Below are 11,259 nucleotides of genomic sequence, written 5' to 3' on the forward strand. Positions count from 1 at the left end.
TAAGTGCAATATAAGCACGTGAGTGATGATACGTATTGACAGTGATGATATGGCCTAGGACGAGTGATGTTGTTGAACCGATCTCTGCGACGCAAGCGCTACCATTTTTGCTTTGTGGTATTGAATTCTAGAGTGCCACTTATTGGAGTGCTAACTGAATTCTGTGGTGCCATTCAATATTTCACTGATCTTAAAAATCATCATCCATTCATAGAACTGGCTGCCTACTGCATCAATTGTATACTTTGACCAAATGTACTTTGACCTGTCTCTAATGCATTCGTGGAGCGAGTGTTTTCACAAGTCACCTATGTGAAAAACAAGCAACGAAATAAATTTTTAACTAAGATCCTGGAATCTGTTATTCGGACCAAAAGCTATCTGAAAAACAGCAACAAGTGATCACACCCGAAATGTTAGATAAATGCAATATGCAAGTGTGTGCGAAAATAAGGAAATAAGCAAAAGGAAGATGACCTGTTTCCGTCACTTGCTCATGTTAAGCGAAGGGGAAGAAGTGCCACACTGTGATGAAAAAAAAGAAAATGTGTCAATTGAATCAGACACAGGAAAAGTAAAATGTTCCAAACAGAGGGAAAAAATATAATGCGTTCAATTTGGCTAGTTATCGTCAAGCCAGATAAATGCACAGTACCTAAGATAATTTTTTTTCTTTTCTCCTAACCAACGTTTCTGACGAATAATTTCATAAAATTTGGTGGTATTAGTCTGTTTTTGAACAATAGAATTTCTGGTATTCTGAGCTGGGCAATCTAGTATTCTCGCTAAGAAAAAAGCTGGCAACACTGCTCCGAGACTCCAGTTCAGTCCAGTGACCAGTCCAGTGCTGAAGCCAATCTATACACACACACTGACTCTGAGTCTCTGACTCTGAGACACCAACCAAGTGAGCATAGATAATAAACAAGAGATTTTTCTTATTTCCTTATCTACTCATTTTTTTTTGAAAAATTTCTTATGAATGATAATGCTTATGTTTTGGTACGTTGCCCAAATCCTAGATTGTTAGCATGGTCAGATCGTCAAAACTCGGAAGGCATTTACGGTACTACCTACCTCTGCTACCTGTAGTTGTATAGTATATTATAATAGTAGTACCGTACGTCCGTACCTCAGATTTGTTATAGAATTGTTTAGTTGTCTCATGTTTGAATGATATTTTTTATTTTTCTTTTATATAGTGGATTTTTTGAAAAATTTTCAGGCCCTTTGTTATAATGAATGATTAAGTTTAAGTTAAGTAGGTACCGTAAAATGGGGTTACTTAGACTACCGGGGTAACTTAAACCACTTTTAGTTTTTTTAACAAAAACCCCCTAAACTCAAAAACTATTTGACATAGAAAAATTTTGTCAATGGGCAGGCATCAAAGGCCTATTACTGAGGCTACGTAACACAATGGAAAGATTTAAAAAGTTTGCATACCTATCTAATATTAATAGGTTAAAACATTAAAAATGTGCCCACAAAAAAAAAACTATTATTTGAACCTGTCAGAGTGCCCCTCCAATTTTTTTATTTTTTGGTAAATTAATTCCAGGTTTTGATGCATTGTAGTAGAACTCTTCTAGTTACATATGCAAATCATGCAAATATCAAATTTGAGGCTGAGGGAAGTGTCATAGTTTGCAAATGGGGGCGCTGCCCCCGAGTGGGGGAACTTAGACCACCTAATGTCAGCCCTGGTGGGGTAACATAGACCAGCTTGGAAATTAATTTAAAATTACCATATATAACATATTTTATGTTTAATACCATTACACCTATTGATGGTTTTTCTTTATATTAAAGACTACAGAGTCTTATATATGGTAATTTCAACTTAATTTCCAAGCCGGTCAATGTTGCCCCATCACGGCTGACATTAAGTGGTCTAAGTTCCCCCATTCAGGGGCAGCACCCCAGCACCCCCCATTTGCAAACTATGACAATTTCCTCAAATTTGTCATTTGCATATGTAACTAGAAAAGTTTTGGGCAACAATGCACCAAAACCTGGAGTTATTTTACCAATAAATATAATTGATTTTACCACCCAGTCTACGATACCCCAAGAGCTGGGGTAACAAGGACCATCACTTTTTTTGAAATTACATTAAAACTATGAGAGGCAGGAGCCAGCAATTAATGGTGAGTGAACCTAGAGTATAGACCTGAATTTTGCATGTTTCAATTTAAGTTTAATTTAGCTAGTAAAAAAAGGCATCATTTAAAAGAAAAGTAGTCTAAGCTACCCCATTTTATGGTAGGTAATAAGTACTTATTAAGTCAAGTTAGTTTAAGTATTAATTTAATCAGTACTGTAGTACAGCAATCCCTTGATTAACGCGGTTAATAAATCCCCGAGTTTTACCGTGTTAAGCAAAACCGCGCTAATCAAACTTAAGAATATATGGGAATAATTATAATGAATCCTCAAAAATAGCAAAGGAAAGGAAAATTATGTAGTTTGTTTTGATAAAAGTGAGCAGTAGATATGGCAGCGATCTTGACCAGTTGAAGGCTAACGAGTAACTAGCCCTTTACGCACTGAATTATGTTTCGAAAGTGAAAAAACAATCTGAATTACATTTCAGATCATGCGCAGTCTTTGTGTTGTACTGGCAGTAGCGGCGCACCTACTCCATATCGAATGTCGTTCGAACGAGTTCACAACATGTGACGCTACCGTCACACTTGCGGCTAGACTCCAAACATGTAATTACTCTCGGTAGAAGCTTTTATTTTCTGTGTGACGAATTCGTCACACCAGGGCTTAAAGGGCTAGAGCACCGGCATGGCGCACTTACCGGCAAACGTTGCCGAACTCGATCATTCAAGTTATGAACGAGACAAGGCGCGGTTAAACCGACTCTGTAGTCAGCACGAGTGCCTACGGAACGGGACCTTATTTAAAGAATTATTGTCTGAAATTCATAAAGTAACAACATTTGGCGAATTTTTCCAAAAGTCGTAACAAAAGTAACAACATAGGATCTAATAAGCAAAAAGTAACACTTTTGTTACGAACGTAACACCTCTGGCTAGAGGCGGGAAAATGATGCGTTGTGAAAAAAAAAGTCACGCTAATCAAAACTGGCACCGCGTAGATTAAGGGTAGGTTGCAAATTTTTTTTCCGCGTTAATCAAAACCGCGGTATTCAAAACCGTGCTAATCAAGGGATTGCTGTACCATCAAACAGTTTAATAAGAGATGGGCGGAGTAAATCGGGACAGTTGTTCCACACTTCTTAGAAATGTTGAAGTAGTTGAACTTATCAAAGTATTGCAAAACTAAAAATAGTGGCATAAAGTTCAACATTTTTACTATCTATGCAGCATTAAGTAAGTCAACTACCTATAAAAAATCCCTGCAACTGTGAAAAGTGAGATTGTGGAAATGTACCTCTGCTAAGATCTGTAGGAAAAAAATATTTGCCATATAAAAAAATTTTACTTGCATAAAAGTTGCGCACAGGGGTTGGCTTAAAAAGGTGATTGACAGAATTCTCATATCACATTCCAAAAAAATGGTGGCCTTTTCTGCAGGGCGGGGTAATAAGGAACACCCCCCTGGCCCAGGGTAATAAGGGACATCCCTAAAGAGGAATTTACAGAAGGATATTGATTAGCAAAGGCTCCAGTAATTAAAAAAAAAATTAGCAACAAAACTTTTTGTTACATTTACCTCACTCAGCAGTCAGCAAAAAAATGTTCACTTAACAAAAAATAAAAAAAAAATTAATGCATAAACAGTGATCACAAAATTGTGCAGAGAATGTTATAGATATAATCGTGCACCAGGCAACATAAAATGAAAAGAAATTAACCTAAACTATGATTTATTTCTCCAAACAATAGGATGGCTGTCATTAGAAATTTCCTTTGTTTCAGGTATGTTTTTATGATCTTTTTTGTTATAGTGAAAATTCACTTTACCCAATTAAAATGGTGTGAAATTACAAGCTGTCCTGTAAGCTTACAGATGCAGAAAAGTGCTATATGGCTGCTCATATGAGCTACATGGCATGTTCATCGATATGGTAATATCACATCAATAATACAGTAATGTATGGATATGGTGATATATCAATAATGGAAAAACAAGTAAGAATCAGAGAAAACGTCATTTATTCTACACCTAAATCATCTACAAAGGAAAAGGAGGACTTCAGATTACTGTTAATAATAGACGAGTACACTCTGCATGCTTTAAACGTTTTAGAATTAAGTTACATTTTGAGTGTCTTGGATTACCCCGTTCCCAGGGGTAATTTGGGTTCCTCCTATTTTGCATCTGGCACTTTACAAATAGCATATGGAATTTTTTTTAAGATGCCATATGGTAGCCCTCGCAAAGAGCTATAAAATGAGCTCAAATTTGTTTATGAAGTGTTTCATGTTGAGAAGTTATTAACAAAAAACCTTCAAAACCGTCCCTTATTACCCTGTTTGACGGTACACATACCATGTATGAAGACGTTGCTTCTAAGCACAACCAATCACAGCTGGAAATCACAATCCAATAAAGATTTATCCAATCCACATGACATCACAATCCAATAAAACAATCACAGCTGGAAAGGGGATGACAACAATTCCATCAACCAATCACAGCAGGAAAGGGGATAACATCTGACATCACAATCCCATCAACCAATTACAGGTTCACAGCTGGAAAGGGATAGGATATGTATATAGGACTGAAATTGTAAAGTTCCTGGCATTTCAAAGCTTTCAGGCCCTGCTTTCCAATATGCTATCTGTACTGGTTAATTTAATATCCCTCTTGAATTCCACAATCCACACTGTCCAGTGGCAACACCAACACGTGTGCAGGCACGTGGACAGAACGGTTTGTGTAGCTTCTCGCTCCTCGCGTTAAATGCTTGTGTAACCTAGTCTGAGGTGAGCTCTATTGATATGACTTGTGATTTGTAGGAGTTAATACAAATAACAAATGAGTATATAGCCACTGGACACATAATTAAGTTGAGGTAATAATTGTACTTCTGCCTGTTCATTACAGGTTTAAGAATTTGATGAATAAAAATCTACTTGTAAAGGATTGTTTGTCTAATGACTTTAGTATCACTTGTTCAAACCTTAGTGGTATCACGCGTTTAAACCAGACTACCAGAGTGATATCCAGTGTGGAATTCTAGAATTTAGAGGGATATTAAATTGACCTGTATGGTACTGATAGCATATTGGAAAGCAGTGGAAAGCGGGACCTAAAAGCTTTCAATATGCTTTGGTTGATGGGATTGCAATGTCGTCCTTTCCAGCTGTGTTTGTTTGTGCCCAAAAGCCCTGCCCCCAAATATGGTATGCGTACTACAGTGCTGGTTAACTTAATACTTGAACTAACTTGACTTAATACTTAACTTGAACATAATTATTATTCATTACAAAGAAAGGGCCTGACATTTTTTCAAAAACCCATTAAATAAAAGAAAAATAAAAAATATCAATCAAACAACAGACAACTTTTTATAAGTGAACTTCCACCTTGGTGGTATCACTCATTTAAACCACAGTGGTAGTATCTCTCGTTTGAGCCTTAGTGGTAGTATCATTTGTTTAAACCATAGTTGTATCACTCATTCATACCATAGTCACATGGTGGTACATATATACCTAGTATATGAATTGATAGAAATTCCAGGGCTTTTAGTCATTATAGTTGGTCTTTGTTTTATGGTTTGACTTTTCCTTATCTTGTTATTCCAGACTGTCCAACACTCCTCCCTGGCGCTGGCCGCTCCCTCATTGCTGACCGGCGACCCAGAAACTTCAGTTTTGAAATCATGGCCACTGCAGAGCACGCAGTCGAGAGCATCAACAGAAACGTGGAATGCATTTCATTCTACATTTCCCAGAAAGACCATTTTGACCAGTATTATGTCACTGCATGGTTTCGCCGCCTTGAGGCACGATTTATTTTGGCTAAAGTGGATGACTCCATTAAAAAATTCCACTATCTTGTTTGGGCACTACCACGAAAGGTTTTAAATGGAATTCCTATAGCTATTTTAAAGTCCAAAGACTATGACAGATTGAAATCTGAACTCATAGCATCATATCCTAGGCTCAGGAAATTGACCTATTAACCCCATAGCTCCTTCATTAGGCTTAGACGATGAATTTACTAAGGAAAAGTCCAGGGAAGCCTTGTTTGGCAAAATCCGTTTATTGCTTTTTGCCTACAAAGGTGATTTGCTTGATGAAATGGCTGCAATTGCCAATACCTTGTCCTCATCTAGATTAGAGGAACCTGATGCTCATCAGATTGCTAACAATAATGGAATGGCATTGGAACGAGTGGTTGTGCAACACCATTGGAAACAAGGCATTGTTGGAACGAATGATTGTGCTTCTGTTGGCCCTGTCAGTGGTACTACCGGCACTGTGTTTGCTACTATTGATTATTCAAGTGAGGCTCTGCCTATAGGTCTTCGTCCATTTCATGCCAATCAACTTCCAAAAGTTTGTCGATATCACATTTTTTTGGCGATAAAGGCAAGTTATGTAAACCATGGTGTATGGTTGCAAATTTTGCAAATTTGAATTCTTCCGCAAAAATTCTACCTAGTTCACGGCCGTCTTCTCGCTCAAGCTCTCCCTCTTCTTGCTCAAGCTCTCGCCGACATTATTTTAATTCGGCGTCCCGTTAATATTGTTCTCATTAATCCCATATGGGTGATTCATTGTGCCACCTGACAACTGTTAATTGGTTATGCTATTCGGCATAGAAGCGCTCTTTAGTGACATGCAGCTACATTAATTTTATCCTATTGCCGCTAAGATAGGATTTGACCTAAGATGGTAGAATGTAAGAAGTGTTTCATGGACAAATGACAGACTGAAACATCATGTATCAACATAGAGGTTACTATCACATCGAATAGTACTGTAGTTGTTAGCAAATATTAGATAACTAATGATGAAAATGATTAGACATGCTGAATCTTGAAGCTATGAGGATCCATTTTAGTTTCTATATAAGGATATGTCGTAATATTAAGAGTATAATTACTTAAGTGTAACGTGTCAGAAAATTAAATTTTCATTAGCTGTGCAAATTTCTGTATAACTTTCATTGAGTGTAATTTTTTGAAAGCTCTAAAAATGAAGGCATTGCCGTGAGCCACCAGTCGAATTCTTCAGTTGCCCCCTGGTGGTGAAACTCAGCCATAGTGTGCAAAAGTTGCACTCATCCTTAGGACCTATAAGCCAAGTATAAACCTGCCGTGTTCCGCGCTGGACTGACCTAATCGTGTTATATTTCTCAAGCATAAAACCATCTGGCTTAACCTGTTCTGTACTCTGCTTTTTCTTCCTACCTCCCAGATCTAATGATAGGATTTACTTGCTGCCGCCTATCCACCTTATGGTACCCACACAGTGAAAGCAGGTTGCCAGCGTGCTGGTTACCTGCTGAGGCTGGCGCCTGAAATTGAAATAAATAGGCCTGGCGCTGGCCTATTCGTACAGGTTTTCACTGTGAATACTTACATTAGTATCCTATGTTCATTCTTGTGGCAGGTTGGAGGAGACGTGCCCGCACAGTCAAACCTGCTTTCACTGTTTGGGTACCTTTACCTTGCTCCGCCTTGCCCCGCCTTTTCACATCCTATGAGGTTAGGTTTGCTTACAGTGGCAAGGCGAGGTATAGAAGTCAGGGCAGATAAGTTCAAGTCCGAGAAATTGAGCATGACAAAAATGCGGCTGTTGACTTCAGGCGCAATGGCTGTAAGCACATGACTTCATAGGTTACGATGCCTTTTGCTATGCTTGCCTGCGGAAAAAATACGTTCTTAAGTGGCTGGCTGGCCTCTTGCACGCACCTACCTGAAATTAAGGTCCTGGAAACGCGTTAATATTTTTGAACCTAAATTTGTGTTTTGTATTTTTGGCAAAATAAACAACTCCACGAGCTCTGCTTGTGGTGTGTTGAAAAGAATCTCTTGCAGTGTCTCATTATTCCTACTCTCGGGAAACTCCTGCATAAAGTTAAGGCATTGGCTAAGGTTAATATGCTGTGATTGTAAACAATCTGAGAAACTGCGCTGCTTTGGTTACTTAGAGGTCAATAGAAGTTTATTCATCGATCTGAAGTACGACGAACGAAGATGGCCTTACTTACCCAATGTTGATTTTTTTTTTTTGCTTGACGTAACATTCCAATAACTGTTACATACAATCACTATATCATGATTCAAAAGTCATGAATTGACTATAATTTTACTTTAAATCTTATCAACATCTATAATTATCAGCACAGTATGTAAAATTAACAGTGTAATTAGCATCTTATCTAGGATCAATTCAATATATGCCAGCTTTTTTAGAAGTTGTAAACCCCTTCATTTATCAGGAATCAAAATTTCACACGCTGAGACAGAAATGCAGAGATACTTCAAAAAAACTCTGACTATCAGAAACTAAAATTCCACACGCCAACCCGTCCTATGAATCTTCAATCGGAGGCAGAAGTCGAATCACCGACATGTGGAACGGCCTCCCCGATAACGTTGGCGCTCCAAGTATAAACGCGTTCAAGAACAGACTAGATAAAGCTATGGAAATATTTATATTCAGACTTGAAATGCCTAGCACAATATCGAACCCGGTGGAAGTATAGTATGTAGCTATTTCAAACTATCGTCAGTCATGAAAAGATCCGGTCAAATGACACGATTTTAGATCTGTGAACAAGGCACGAAAAGGAAAAGAATCTGCGACAGGCCACATCAGGCCTACACTTCAGCGCCGACATCACTATGTTATGTTATGTAGAAATACATAGGTGCATCAGAAATGTATTGATGCCATCGATCTGACTGGAAGCAGAGCAGCTCGAGATATGAACAGACTTTTTCGTACAGACTTACTAGAATTTGAAACAAGAACCAACACCAGGGGCCACAGCTTTAAACTAAAAAAAACTGCGTTGTAACACATCCATGCGACAACATTTCTTCTCGCTTCGAGTCACCGACATGTGGAACAGTCTCCCTGACAGCATCGTTGACGCTCCGAGTATGAACATCTTCAAAAACAGACTAGACGAAGCTATGCAGGAGCATATGGCCTGGGCAGGGTGGCCCAGTGGTTACAGTTCAGAGTACCAAGATTGGCGCAGAGAGGCCCGGGTTCGATCCCAGCTCTGTGCGCCAGTTTCTGGTCAGAATCGGCGAGGAGGCCGGGCGGTTGAGCACAGCAGAATTGCAGCAGTGAGTTGCGAGTTCGAGACCGCAAAATACTGTGAGTGTTCTGCGATGTTAAGAATCGGCGACAGGCCTACGGCCTAGTAAACGCTGAAACCGCTATTCTATTCTATTCATATGTTCAGTCTTAAAATGCCTAGCAAATTACGGACCAGGCAATAAGTCCAGCAGCTATCTCAATCAATCGTCAGTTATGGAAAGATCGGGTTCCAAAGGCCGGATCCCTTGTGAATCAAGTCACGACAGGTTCAAGAATCGGCAACAGGCCATGGGCCTATTCCTTCAACGCCGACACTTCTATTCTATTCTATATGTACAAATAATGAATTTCTCATTTTTGACATCGAACGCGTCGCATTAAATCCGTAGATTACACATAATATATGTATCCTCTACAGAATGACAGCCGCACAATCAAATAAATTAATGGGACATGTTGTCCAAGTAGCAACACTGATACGCCTTTTAGCCGAGCAAAACTCACTCAGGATGACTCCTATACAAGGGGAAGAAGTTCATCGATATTTGGACAACGTCTCGCCATTTTTCTGAGTGTAGTATATGACACATTCGAAGCTCAAATCATGACACGCGCCAGATATTTTTAGCGCTTCTTATTTACAAGCAAATTTTATATGATATACGAAACTTCCATCCAGATTCCCTGCCTTTCATAAGAATGAGGATTTTTATTTCACATAAAGCGATAAAAATTATTGATCAAAGGGCTTTGTCGATTCCTTGAATTTCTAAAAGATATTTGAATCTAGGAACACGCATTCATTGCTAAATCATGAAATCTACGACAGTCCGTTTGGTCGTTCAATGAACAGCTATAAATAACAGCTGGCTGCTTTGTCCGACTGCCATGAATATAGATGAATAAATTAAGTCGTACGATGCTGTTGCTCTCTCTCCACATATTTCTCTCTCGGCTGTAAGTGGAATATTCACGAGAAATCGACTTTTGTTGCTTTAAATTGAATAAATTTCTACGTTTGGGAGAACTTTGAGTTGAATTTAGAAAGTTATGAATACTAATTCTATTTTAGAAAGGATGATGAACTGATACACATGATACACGCACTGAACTGATACACGTGAAATTATAACAGACATTTTGTTGCTTCAAAGTGAATAAATTTCGAGGTTTGGGATAACTTTCGAGTTGAATTTAAAAAGTTATGAATACTAATTCTTTTTTAGAAACGCAGCGATACGTTTAGCTCCCGCCTTTGATTCTCAAACTAGCCCCAAATTTAGTCAATTCAAAGGGAGTCTTCCAGTGCCAACTCTGTTGTGCCAGCAACAGAAGCACTACTCCTTTGTCCTAAATCTCGGTACGCCAGCAATTTCCAGAAAAACTCCAATCTTACATTTATTCAGAGCGCCCCTCTGCTCTGAACGATTACAGGCCCTGTGCTGGCTGTGAGTTTAGGTTAGGACTTTGACTGCTATAATATACATGTCTCCGTTTGTGAGTGTAGGGACCTTAGCTGAATATTCAGGTGTACTGCGGGAAACGGAGGGAGAATAAGAACAATTGTAACTAATGTGTGGGACGTAGAATAAGTTAAGGTGTTGATGATCCCATAGCAGTGTAAGAATTCAGAGCTGACTTGTTGTGGGACCAAAGCAAGGACTATAGTTTAGTGAATTCAGACAACTGCAGAGGTATGTGTAACTGTCGATATTTATCAATATTGTATTTATTTGGTGTGTTGATACTATGTGAGATATCTAGTAGGGAATTATCCGACTAATTGTAAATTTGATTTTGTTCATGTAGGGAGAAGTCAACCTGGATAGAAGATCACAAGAGGTTATCAAGAAGATTCAGTGTTGTGCATATATTATTTGTTGCTGTGTTGTGAGAAACCTCTACTATGCTGTGCCCTAGCATATGAAAGAAGAGAGTTCTGTACCCTATTACGATGCCCATATGTTCGCGTTAACTTGTTCGATTTCTTAATTCAAGTGTTCACTTTTCATTGATATTAAATTAGTTGTGTTAACTTGAGATCATT

General features: G+C 38.5%; 1 long non-coding RNA gene across 1 annotated transcript; it reads left to right on the forward strand.

The window, feature by feature from the left end:
• The first annotated feature begins 733 nt into the window (after window positions 1-733).
• LOC125177850 lies at window positions 734-7,320 on the forward strand. The gene is made up of 2 exons (XR_007156686.1): window positions 734-907; window positions 5,733-7,320. It is a non-coding gene; the product is annotated as an uncharacterized LOC125177850 (long non-coding RNA).
• The last annotated feature ends 3,939 nt before the right edge of the window (window positions 7,321-11,259 follow it).

Source organism: Hyalella azteca, unplaced genomic scaffold (assembly GCF_000764305.2).
Source record: "Hyalella azteca isolate HAZT.00-mixed unplaced genomic scaffold, Hazt_2.0.2 contig5289, whole genome shotgun sequence".
Classification (NCBI taxonomy): domain Eukaryota; kingdom Metazoa; phylum Arthropoda; class Malacostraca; order Amphipoda; family Hyalellidae; genus Hyalella; species Hyalella azteca.